Below are 13,994 nucleotides of genomic sequence, written 5' to 3'. Positions count from 1 at the left end.
CTCATACCTGTAATCCCAGTTACTCAGGAGGCATAAATAGGAAGATCATGGTTTGAAGCTGGCCTGGAAAATAACGCAAGACTCCAACTGAAAAATAAACAAAAGCTGAGAATTTTCACCAGCGTTATCTATGCCACAGAAAATGAAAAATTTAAGCTCATTGAGACAAAATAATATTAAACTTGATTGCAACTCTGACCAATCTCTGAAACACAATTAAGTGAACAAAAACTTGAACCATAAGACTGTATTGATTCAATATAGACATGGATGAACATACAATTATAATCATAACAGATCATAATAATTTAAGTATAGATATTTTAATTTAGCAACTGCTAAACAATATGAAATACTTTATTTTAAAAAAAGTAGAGCATTTTAAATGGAATAATAAAAAATACTTTAAATATTCAAAGAGAAAAAACTAGGAGGAAGAAAAATGAATTTTTAAAGAACATAACAACAATAAAAAGAAATTATGTTACAATACATTTGATAATATGTATTTGATAATGCATTTGGTAATAAATGTAAACGTAACTCAAAAACAGACTGAATTCTTCAGACAATAAAAGAGCAACAGCAAATTTTATATATTCTTAAATGAACAACTAAAAAGATGGTCTAGAAATAAAACTATAAAGAAAACATATGCAGAGTAGCAGAAGGAAGTGAGTGTGCCCAAATTATAGAAATATCAGGCATCTTGTGTACTGTGAGAGAGCAAAGAAAGAATAGATTCACCAGGAATATATAAACAAACAGTCCTAACGATGCTTGAGCATAACATCAGAGCTTTAAAATAATGAAAGAGAAATTGACAAATCTAAATTGAATAATAGAAAAATCTGTAATCATAGCTACACATTTTTGCATCCTTGTCTCAGTAATTAATGGAATCACTAAAGAAAAAAATGAATGAATAAAGGAACACTTGAATACTATAAATTTGTTTCACTTAATGACTTATAATACATGTATAACTACCATGGATTACACATTATTTTTTAATGTTCATAGATCATTCTATAAGGAAGAACTCAGAGTATGACTTGGAATAAACTTTGAAAATTTTCAACACAGATGAAGATTTCATTAATTTCTGTGAAAAATAAGAGAGTTTTTATGGGAATATTGGGATCCTGTGATTTCAGTCAGTATTATCATTTTCATAATTTTAATTCTGCTGATCCATGAACATGGGTGTCTTATGGGTTTCTTTCTGAAAGGTTTTTATAGTTTCCATCATACAGTCTTTCACTTCCTTTGTTAGAATTACTTCAAAGTATTTAATTTTGTTGAGGCTATTGTGAATGGAATTACTTTCCTGGTTCTTTTCTCAGCACACCCATTGTTGGCATATAGAAAAGCTGCTAATGTTTACATATTGATGTTGTATTCTATTTTGTCAAAAAAATTTATCAGATCTAAGAGTTTTTTGGTGGAGTTATTAGGGTCTTTCAAGCATAAAATCACATCATTTGCAAACAAAGATCATTTGATGTCTTCCTCTCTATTTGAAGCCCCTTTATTTCCTTTTCTTGACTTATTGCTCTGCCTAAGAATTCCAGCACTATACTGAATAAGAATGGAGAGAATAGATACTCTTGTGTCATGCCTGACTTTAGACTGAATGTTTTCAGTTTTCTACCATTTAGTATGATGGTGTGTATGGGTTTTTCACAAATAGTCTTTAGTATGTTAGGTGCATTCCTGGGCATATATCTGAAGAAATGTAAGTCAGCATACAATGGAGATACCTTCACACCTGTTTATAGCAGCTCTATTTATAACAAACTGGGGAATTAGCCTAGGTGCCCATCAGCCAATGCACTGATAAAGAAAATATGGTATATATACACTGGGGAGTATTCACCTATAAAGATGAATGAAATTAAGCTGTTTTCTGGAAAATTGATGAAACTGGATATAATTATGTTGAGTGAAATACTCCAGTCTGAGCAAGTCAAATATTGCATGTTTCCTCTGATATGCAGAAAATACACCTAAAAAATGAATAGCAATCTGTACAATGAGGACTGTTTGAGAATGAGAACTAGTGGGAAGGGGGTCTGAATAGGATCGAAGTACTTATACTTTATATACATAACACCCACTAAAACTGTTAAAAAGGGACAAGGGGGAATATGAAAGAATAATGGGGTAATTTGATCAATGCACATTATATGCATGTATAGAAATATAACAATGAAATATCTTTACATAATTAATATAGGTCACCTAAAAAAGGAAAATGATGTTAAAATAAACTCATTCTTCAGAAGTGAAGATTTTTGGGATGGCTACCCCAAGGAAAATGATTTTCTTCTAGAAATTTTGCAAAATGGCAAAGTATACCTGACCTGGATGATAAAACAAAGGGATACGACCAAAACCTGAAGCTCCATTACTAATTTCAGGAGAGGGGGATTAACAAACATAGAATCCTACTTTTTTGACTGTTTAATTTGCATTTCTATTACTTTTAGTAGGTTTAGCAAAACTTTTATTTAAATTATGTATATTTCATATTCATCATCAATTGCAACCTATTTTTATTTTACTTTTTAATGGGAAGGAAAATTTGTCTTTTAGCTTTTTATCTTTATAACTTTTTGATATAGAAAACATTTTTTTCCAAAATGTGGTAGCGTTGCTATTGATATATATAAAAATGTAATTCAATTTAATTGCATATATAAACTTTTTCTTTACCTTTATCTATTTTATGTTTTCTTAAAGAAGTTGTAAACAATTTCAGCAACATAATCATATTATCTTATAATCTATTCAAAAATTTTAGTTTTAATCCTTAGCAGCAGACATGGTATCATGTGTTTGTCTAAATGTGTGCATGTTCATGTATGACACAAGCAAGCAGCCCACATTTTCATACACCAAAGTGTAGTATCAGTGATGCCAAGTATAAAGCATTTCTCCATGCTTGGTTCAGTACTATTTTTGAGCAGTCATTATTCTAATTATTTTCATTTTGTCAATATCTAATAATGAATGATTGCCTAAATTGAGGCTTTTATGACTTTTGTAATGACTCACATTCATTTTCTCAGTATGCTCCTTTACTTGCATTTGAATTGGCTGGTTCCAGCACATTTCAATTGCTCCTCTTAAATGTGCTAACAGCTGAAAAATTCTCCAATTAGACGTTCATATATATGAGAAGTTTACCAAGGAAATTGGAGAAGAGTAAAAAAGAGAACAGGATCATTTCTCTGTGGATAAAAAGGCAGATGGTTTATATAATCCCCTGTTTGTGTGTAATACTTCAAAAGAGCATTTCTCTTTAACAAAATTAGAGATAAGGGCAGAGCAAGTTCTGCCTGGAAGTGAGGGGGGGGAGCAGGGGAAAGGGTGAGAGAGGAGGGGAGGAGGAGAAATGACCCAAACAATGTATGAACATGTAAATAAATGAATAAGAAAAAATAAATAAATAAATTAATTAATTAATAAATAAAATACACTTAGAATATCTATATATAACCAATTTTAATGGTAATTTTTGCAAAAGACCAAATTTTGTAGGTATTATTTTTTAAAAAAACTACAGATATGACAAAAATAGACTATCCTGGTCATTTCAGGCCGATTTCAGTTAGCAACTTTAAATAGTTTGTATTTATATCATCTTTTGGTGATACAACTTTGCATAACAGGTTTTAAAAATGTAAAACTTTTCTAAGAATGCAGTGTTATAATGGTATTTATAACCAGATAATGGAGAAGAAATGTTAAATTCTATTCATGAAAATTTGCTGCAAATGTAAATTTAGAAATAACACATTTCAACCCTTCAGTAAAGTTCTAAAATTAGCCCACTGCATCTTAGAAATAGAGCAAAATCCAAGATAAATGCAGTGTTTATGTTAAATGAAACTATTAACAATGCCGGAAATGAAAGACAAAATAATGCTTTGGGTGTGGCCGTCTGAGAGGAGGAACATTGAATTGAAAAAGCTGAATTTAGAGGAGGAAAAAAATAGCTAGATTATTGACCTTGAAAATCCAAAAACTAAATACATTCTTTCATGCACAATAGAGAAATGTGGTTAAAAAAAATTGCAGTGCAATTGTCTTCTTCCACAGAAACTATTTCCAAAAGTAAAAAGTGAAGCTGCCTGATTATAATAAAAGATCCAAAGACAAAAGGATTGGCAAAGAAAAGGATTAGACTTTTGATGAAAGTGGCTGATGTGAAAGGAATGTATGCATGAACAGTAGATTCCGACAAGCATTACTTTGACTATATTATTAATGGCTGTCATTACTGCTGACATGTATCCAGTACTTAATTTGTGTAGATGAACTAAATATTTATGCAGTTCATTTCATTAATTGATCAGACAGTTGCAACATACTGAATAGCCATATATAATATGCAAAGCTTATAGAATGTTGTTTGCTTCGACAAAATATCATAAGAGTTTAAATTATGCATTCAAACCAAGGAAGAGTGATTTAGGCACTCACCCTGACTCTGAACTCTACACACACTGACTTTTAGCAATCACACATTTGTGAGCCTTCTTTTCTTAATTTTTAAATTGTTTTTCTGGTTGGGGGTACATTGTGACATTTACCAAAGTTCTTATAATGTATCAAATATATGATAATTGAATTCAGTACCTCCACCATTCTCCTTTATCCCCCCCATTCCTGGAATAGTTTCAATGGGTATCATTTTTCCATTTACATACATGTGTAAACTGTATTTACACCATATTCAGCCTCCTATCCCCTTTCCCCACCTCCTGCTCCCTCCCACTGGTACCACCACCTCTACCCCAGTCAGGACCTGTTCTGCCCTCCTGTTTTCTGATTTTGTAAAAGAAAAAAAAGCCTTTTTTTTTTAATTTAAGACACTGTGATTATGTTTCCAGTTTCTGGCATTACATTGAAATTGAAATATTCAAATCCCTTGATACTTTCTATCCCATGCCATGAAGGCTGTTGAATTGATTGTTCCAATGCAGAGTACTGGAATGTCTACTTACTACAGAAATTACACATCAAAATTAAATGCTGTATCGCATGCACAATGTTTACCCAATATGACCCCCCTAAGTACAGATGTTTTACCTCTACCTAGACCTAATATAATGTAAACCTTAGCAAAAATACTGGAATAAGTTGAAACAAAATATAACCAGTCTTCAAGTCTGTGTGGTAAAGTACAGTTGATTTTAGTTGTTTAAATTTTTATATTTATATTTTTTACTCCTTCTAAATAGTCTAGAATAAATACATTATCTTTTGAAGGTATTAAAATATTAATGAGAGGAATAATTATTTCTGGAGGAAATGAAAATATTCTTTACTGAAATTATAAAGTGAATACATATCAGAAGTGAATCATGCCATAACATTTTGCGAAATTTCAGTATTTGTCTTGTTAACATGTATTTCTAATAAGGCTATCAATTATCTTAAGTGTCCAAAAATAATCTCAGGACAGTCATAAGTTCTCACATGATCTCAGAACCCCAAGAAAGTCTTAGGCACTGACTCCTTGTCTTGGCTCCCACAGACTCTCATGTGGATAGATCCAACAGAGTTTCCTGAGTTAATGGGATCTGCAGATTGTTGGTCATTTCAAAGGTAACTGGTTTAGACTGAAACAAAATGAGTGGACATTTTTATCTTTGAAGATGAAGCCACAATGATGACTGTGACTGGATTTCTCCCCACCTTTCCAGAAGAAGGGATCAAAGTTGGATTTAAACTAACTTAAAGAAAACCTATTTCATGCAACTTAGGTTTGTCAGAGACTCCAGCCTGCTACCTTTGTACATGTCTGTACCATTTCTGTTACCTGTTTGTTGTGGTTCTAACATTTGTCTCTAGTACTGTCCTTGGTACCAAATAGATGCTCAAGAAATATTTATTAAACATTAAACACACACACAAAAGTAAATTCTGAATGTCTGGAGATATTATAAGAACTTTTACTTCCACAAAGATTTCAAAGCTATGTGTATCATTAATCTTGTCACATATTTATACATATTTTCAGTTTCCCAAGTGGCAAATTGATGCATCTTTTATAATATGGTAGACTAATAAAAATAATATTGACTACTCACATTTTATTTGTTAATCCAAATTAATTCAATCAGTGACATTGTGTTTGAGTCCATTAATGTTAATAAACATATATCTTGGGCTTCTTGGCTTTAGTTCCTCAGTGTCAGGAAAGAGGTGCTCTTCATTCTCTTTCTGCTTCTCCCTACTTTTCAATGGTTTGCTAAATAAATCTTTGCTGGTATTTCAAAAAGAAATAGTAAACAGATAATTGTTTTTTGGAGATGTTTTTGCCAAGAACATCAATACCTATTTTTCTACTATGCAATTGTTATGCTAGCCCTTGTACTCTATAATTCATGGCTAACTTACAAAGTCTTTAGCAACTGTGTTCTACTAAATATTTATGTCTTTCTAGACATATATTTATGGCACTCATTTAGAAAACTATTTGGCACTATACATTTCTTGAGGTGACATGTGGGAGAGAACCAGGAGCTTCATCCCCTGTAAACACAGAAAGGGTCCTACGGATTTTGTAGATGGGTCAAACAGATATACATACCCCAAATAACACATGCTTGCTACAATCTGTGTTCCCCATAGTATTAACATGAATATAGCTCTTTCAAGTTCTCTTTTGATCATTTGAAATGTCATTTAAAATGTTTCAACTCTTCATTAATACCTATGTACAAAGCGAGTGAAATAGTTAACAACTTTGTGTAGGATCCTAAATAACTAAAGCCTAAAGATAAATAGGACTATAACAAGATACTCTCCTGGGATGATATTCACTTAGTAAGGTGATTAAGGGAATGAATTATATTTAAGCTAGAATATGAATTGAAGTTCGAAATAAACATTTTCAGGAAAATTGAGATATTCAAGAAATCATATGTGAATAGGATATGAAGATTTAGCCTCCTGAACAAACACACAAAATGAGATCTGTAATAAAAAATGTGGGAATAAAGAATTGGAGGGATACAAAATTTTAGATAGATACAAAGAATCAATTTCATTGGTGAAAAAGGAATTAGAAGAATATGGTATAAAAAGCATAGACAGGTTTTTGGATGGTATCAAGTACAACAGAATGACAAAGTGTAATGAATACAAATTTACTGGGTTAGCCAATGGAAATTATTTTTAAGTATTCTGCTTTTGAGTAGACATAGTTGGTAGTAGGAGATATTCCCACTACAGATGGCTGGAATGGGTGGAAAAAACAGTATCATTCATATAACTATGGTTGCAAAGAAATTATTCTACAATACAGAGAGGAAACATGATACAGAAATAAGTTAATGGTTACAAATATTTTTTCCTGCTATAATGTCTTTATTTCGATGTAGAGTAGGGACTAGAGATTGAGATTTGAGCCAGACAGAGCACCCTGCTGACAAAAAGAATTGCCATCAAATCTTTTATTGGTTATGCAGGGCTGGAGTGACAAGATCGATGACTTGGCAACCTTGAAACCTATAGCGGTTTTCTGCACAAGACATTTGTTGATGTCTGACTGCCTAGGAGATTAGGAGCTGGGTTGAAAGCCTCTCTAAAGTAGTGTATAATCTTCCACAGTGTTGAGGGATTTAAGTAAGAAAGAATATCCAAGGACAAGGACCTGTAGATGAATCAGACAGACACTGAATGTCACAGAGGGAGATTCTAATTGACCATGATGATTCATAACCACTTGCTTCTTTTCCACCTCAAATCCTTAAAAGCTAAGGGCTTAGACATTAAATTTAAGCCTTCTGAGTGACACAAGAACCCACAGAGATGTTAGCATTTTCACAGAACTGATACGATGAAATTTGACATGCGAGACCAATTTCTTTCTCATGGTGTTTGCAAACTTTGAAGTTGAATGGAGCAAAAACCTGGATGGTTAATCCTAAAATTTCTGAAGAGTAGAAATGAATTTGCCTCAGTCATTCAGGAATAAGTAGACAAGAGCTGCAGGCTGTCAAATGAAACCCTAGTGGAAAAACATAGAAGTTAATGGGAACAAGTTAGAGTAACACTAAATTCAGCCAACAGTACATTCAGTTGCCACCTAAGCCAGTCCCTGATTGTGACTCAGGTAAGTCACCTCTCTCATTAAGGCAGAATCTCTCCTTTGTTTTTTTAGAAAACAATATCTTTTAAAATAGGATCCATTTTTTTGGGGTAGTAATGATTGAACTCAAGGCCTTGCATATTCCCACAGCTCTTTTGTCTAATTGCTTTTGTTGTTGTTGTTGTTTTGCTTATCTTTTGGTTTGGTTTCTTTCTTTCTTTCTTTTTTTTGAGATGGGCTCTCACTACCTTTGCCCAGGCTGGCCTCAAATTTGCAGTCCTCTGCCTTTGGAATAGCTGGAAGTACAAGAATGAATCACTGCATCTGGCCTAATCCCATTTAATTTGAAGGAACACCTAGTTTATCTTATTATTGGATAATGGAATTTTGATCTGAATCCCTGTAACTAAAACTTCCAAAATTTATTGAAAATTAGCTCAATGATATTAGGTATACATTCCAGTTCAGTTGGGGAAAAATATGAAGGAAAAACAGGACACTGTGTGGTGTGTATATACCGGGACCTGTACAAGCATTGAAGTGTACCATCATTGTAAGTATATAGATTGTCATTAAAACAGGGGCATATTAGGGCAGGGAAGTTCAAAGGTGGAGTTCTATGTTATGATTTAAATATGAAGTGTTCTTTCAAAAGGGGGATATGTGCAAAGGGTTGCTCTTAAGCTATTGAAAGATAATTTAATCATGCAGGAGCTAACCTCACCAATGGATTAGTCCATTGATAAATTGGTAGCTCAATGGATTATTAAAAAATGAAGCCTAGTTAGAGGAAGTTGGATCACTGGGAATGTGCCTGTGAAGGGGTTATCTTGTCCCTGCTTACTTCTTTTTATCTATCTATCTATCTATCTATCTATCTATCTATCTATCTATCATCTATCTATTTATATGTATATACCTCAGCAACCTCTCTGCTATGTGGAGAGAATCCTCAACTCCCGTATGTTCTTGTGACCATGATATTCTGGATCATCCTTGGCCCCTCACAATGGAGAAACCCCACCACAGACTGAAATCTCTGAAACTATAAGCCAAAAAATCTTCCCTCTTTTAAGTTGTTTTTCTAAAGTACTTTTTCATGATGACAGAAAAGTTAAATAATATGTTTTGTATCACTGTTATTATTGTCTTATAAAGATTTGCAGGTTTAGGGAAGGGTGGAAAAATTTTCTTTTCAAGACTGGGCTTCTTGTGCAGGACTAGTCTTTGGTTTGGAGCTGTTTCACTGGATGTGACTTATCAGACATTGTCTCTTATAATAAGAACTAATGAAAGTTTTATGTGCACATGGCTGTTTGAAATGATCCAGAAAGAGCAGTCAGGTATCAATTTTTTGTCATTCCAGGCATTTGTACATGGGCTTCCAGAGTCAGGACTCCAAGACCTACAGCTGTCTGTCTATACTTAAAGAACAAACTTCTATGTCCTGAAGATCTTGGATTACCAATTTATAGGATGTTTTGGTTTATCTAGTGATGTTTTATGATTCCCATGATTCCTAAGTCTTTGACTGACTGGATTTCTCATTATAAATGTGTAGCCAAAATATATAAAGTCATGGAGATGCCCACACACAATACAAGACAACATTTAATATGCATTTTACAGTTTAGGCAGGCAGTGGTGCTTATAAAGATAGTCAAGACCATCAGGGATAGAGGTTCACAAAAGAAAAACCTGCAATTTGTATGACACTGAACCCAATAATTTAATTTCTGCCTATCACTTCTTACTGATGCCATCAATGTTATAGTACAGGTAGGGTACAAGAGAAAATAAACTGGAGTGTGTTATGTTGCAAATGAGCATTGTATTTTCTGGAAGACAGATTCCATTTTCTAATCCAAAAGATATATCTAAATGGACCTAAAGCAACTCAAGATTTGGATTCAATATATATCAGTGAATGACAATGAGAGTTCTAGACACAAAAAATGTGGACTCTCTTCACTCTGCAATTACAATGATAAAGATGAAAGGAACAAGTCTAATAAGAAAATATTGGCAAGTAGCAATAAAAAAATAAAATAAAAAAACCTCTCTATCAATGTTTGAAAAGGCTGTTCTTCAATTAACAAAGACGTTAAGAGTATAGGAATTTGACAAATTTGCCAAACAAGATACCCAAGGTTTCCCAGTACTACTTCTAGAAGACTAGGACACTGTACTGTAAATCCAAGTAGAGAAATCAGAGCAAATAAAATGAATGTTATTAATCATCACAGACAGATGATGGCAAGAGAAACTTGCTCCAAGAAAGCTCTAAGAATAGTTTTCCTTCCCAGAACAAAACAATTTTTACCAGAGGAAGCTCTTCTAAAATCAAACAGGAAAAGGACATTATTTTTTTCTATGAGCCTTTTTTAGTTAACTCAGGCTGCAAAACAAAATATCATAGACTTGCTGGCCTAGACAATAAACACTTATTTCTCAGTTTTGAAGTCTGAGGAAATCCATGATTAAATTGCTGGCAGAAATTGTTCCTAGGAAGGATTGTCTTTCTTGGGTATAGTCAGCCACCTTCTTGTTGTATCCTCATATAATTTTAAAAGATTTCATGTCTCTTTCTTTTCCAATAAAGACACGAATCCCATCGTGAGGGCCTCAACTTCATGACTTCATTTAAAACTAATTACATCCCATATGCCCCACCAAGTACCATGATGTTGGGGGTTAGATCTTCAAAATGTGATTAGGGGCAGGATAAACACTCAGAGCTACAGTTGAGAAGCTTCCTTGTTGCTGTGCTGCTGCTGTGAAGAAAAACAGGTTGGGCTTGAAACCTCCTCTTAAGATCTTCCCAGCACTCATGTGCATCAGTATTTCTAATCCAAGTCTGATTTATCATCGTCCTTTACAGATGTCATGAGGTTAAATTAGATTTTTCTTCAACTACAAAAAAAGGCATGCTATTTTGCTTATATTGTAACAAAAAAGTATAAGGTTGCAAAAATGAATATAGAAGCAAAACCATAGTGTCCATAGTGCTTTTATTTAAAAGTAACATCAAGTTCAGGAAAAATATCATAACAGCAATACATAAGCTTCTGGATATCAAAATACGAAAAATTACATTATGAAGTTTAATTGTAGGGAAAAGAAAATGTCCTTGTTACAAAATTGGAAACATAAGATAGTGACTGGTGAAATTTAACACACTTCTTTGTACCATTTCTTTAAATCATACTCTGTTTTATCTTGACTTGCATTTATTAAAGAATTGTTAATAAACAATTATTAATTAATCCTAATTAATTAGTAATTATGAATTAATTCATGATTAATTACCATAGATAAGGATATTCTCTTATTTTAGTAAAGATAAGGTATGAGGCTAAATAGTGAACCACATTTTTGTTTAGTAAATGTATGTGTACTAAATTATATTACTTTTGAAATCAACCTTGAGTAGGCTTCATTATTTGATTTAATGCATGAAAGTTCAGCATCTTGTGCACATGATTGCAAGTTACTCATGTCAAGACCTTGATTTCTGAATGGAAATATTCTTCACAATTATCTACTTCTGAGCTCAAGCATTTGGTGGCAAATATAACACTTTGCTGGTATAAAATTTTAAACTATTTTTATTCCTTGGAAAATTGAAACTGATGATGCTTGTATAACTGTATCAACAAGCACATTCATATTAATTTTTAAAAACATTTAATGTATCTATATCAAATAACTTTTTAACTATAGTTTTATATAAAATATACCCTACTTGGTCCTAATAAAAATACTTAGATAATGTTTATCATAATTATATTAACAATATTATCTCTTTTAATATTCTCAATATTAAGTCAAGATAGAGTTTATTCAAGAAAGAGTTGATAAACTCATTTCACACTTATCAAAACCATAATAAGAGAATATTATTAATTTGGCTGTGCTTAAGCAGATTATTAATAGCTTGGATTTAAACCTGGGTACAACTTATGGTATACAAATGATGCTCCTTCTCCTAAGACTTAATTTTTATTACTTAAAGGATAAGAATTATTCATTTTTATGACTTTAAAATATTTTGATTTGTTTTTTGTTTCATTTTTTAAATTGTTGTGCTGAGTGGGATTACATTGTGGCATCCACAAAAGTTTTTACAATATAACAAATATATCATACTTGAATTCATCCCTTCCATCATTCTCCTTTATCCACTCCTTTCCCCATTTCTGGAACAGTTTCAACAGGTATCATTTTTCCATTTGCATGCATATGCACACAGTATTTGTCCCACATTTACCCTCCCACACCTTTCCCCCACATCCTCCCCCTACCCATTGGTACCAACTCTCTCAGGCAGGACCTATTCCATGTTCCTCTTATTTTGTAAAAAAAGAAAAGAAAAGATAACAATGACACTTTTGTCTGTTTAAGATAGCTACTTAGGGAGTTCCTCGTTACATTTCCATGTATATATGTATTATAACAGGAATTGGTTCATCTCTATTTTTCTTCTTAGAATTGTAAGACACATTGGAGTAAAATAATGTGTTCTAAATCCTACTTTCAGAAAATGCTTATATAAAGGATGTAGAAATTTCAAAAACTCTCATATAAAAAAGATAATTTTGAATGTATTCAATTAGATGTCTCCAAAATTAATTATCATGGAACCAGCTTCCAGGAGAAAGTAGATCCATATCTGTTAGCAATCTGTTCTGATTCCTTTTTTTTTTTTACTTTACACCATGTACAGCGTAATACTGGAACAGGGAGTGACAGTGACTTTGCTCTCTATCAAATAGAAGGGTGATACAGACAATGATTTAGACCACTCAGTATAAGAATCAAATGATGATAGTAGGAATGACAGGATCAAGAAACCCGTGGGAACAATAGAAGTTAAGGTGCAATAAGATATTGAAGGGAGAAGTAGAAATTCAAATATTTGAATCTACAGTAATGTAGGGTCAAATGTGGCCACATAAAATCATTATACTTACTGGAGGTTTCAAGTGCAAATTCACTAGTTCAGCATCTCTACTAGAGAAATTGATTGACAAGCAGTTAGTTCCAGGTTAGTGCTAAAAATATGCTAATACCTAGGCTCCAATACACTACCTTCTGATTTAGTTCAAATTGTGATGCAGCAGAGAAAACCATTTCCTGGTCATAATTAGAAGTCAATTTCACAAAGTATTTATTTTCTTCCTGTTAGTCTGCACAATCTGTGTTTAATATTTTGGAAATTTTCATAAAGTAACTATTTTAGTATTCTGAGGTATTTTGCCTCACAATCTATCATCACAGAAATATGCCCATTATGTTATGGAAGTAGAGCAACCTTGAGGTGCTCTTCAAAGTTATATCTTAATGCACACAAATTTAATGTTTAACAGTTTTATATTTAATTGCGTTAGTTGTATTTTCCAAATATGGCAAAAACATTTGTTGATTACCAATAGTTATTTCTCTCTCTCTCTCTCTTCCCTCTTTCTCTTCCTCTCTTTCTTGCATGTTTGTCTGTTGGAGGAGCAGTTAAGGGGATTGAAAGTAAGGTCTCATGCTTGTTCTCTTAACTTTTGAGCCATGGCTCCATCACTTCTGCTTGTATTTTCTTTTTGATAGAGTCTCCCTAACTTTGTTTAGGATGACCTCAAACTCATTATCTTCTTGGCTCCACCTCCCAGGAAACTCCCAGGACACTGGGATTACAGGTATGTACTAAAATGAACAGCTACTTCTTCCTTTTCTACTTTGCTAACAGGACTGTAAATTTTTTATTTACAGAATAATAAATGTGTTTGGGAAAGTAAATTGCATAAAATGAACCCTAAATAAAGTACTTATATAAAGCAAATATGATAATCACATTCCCTTTTGCCAGTGCCTGGTTGATAGTTGACTTTTGGTC

Source organism: Castor canadensis, chromosome 10 (genome assembly GCF_047511655.1).
Source record: "Castor canadensis chromosome 10, mCasCan1.hap1v2, whole genome shotgun sequence".
In the NCBI taxonomy this organism is placed as follows: domain Eukaryota; kingdom Metazoa; phylum Chordata; class Mammalia; order Rodentia; family Castoridae; genus Castor; species Castor canadensis.
Note: the sequence above shows the minus strand (reverse complement) of the source record.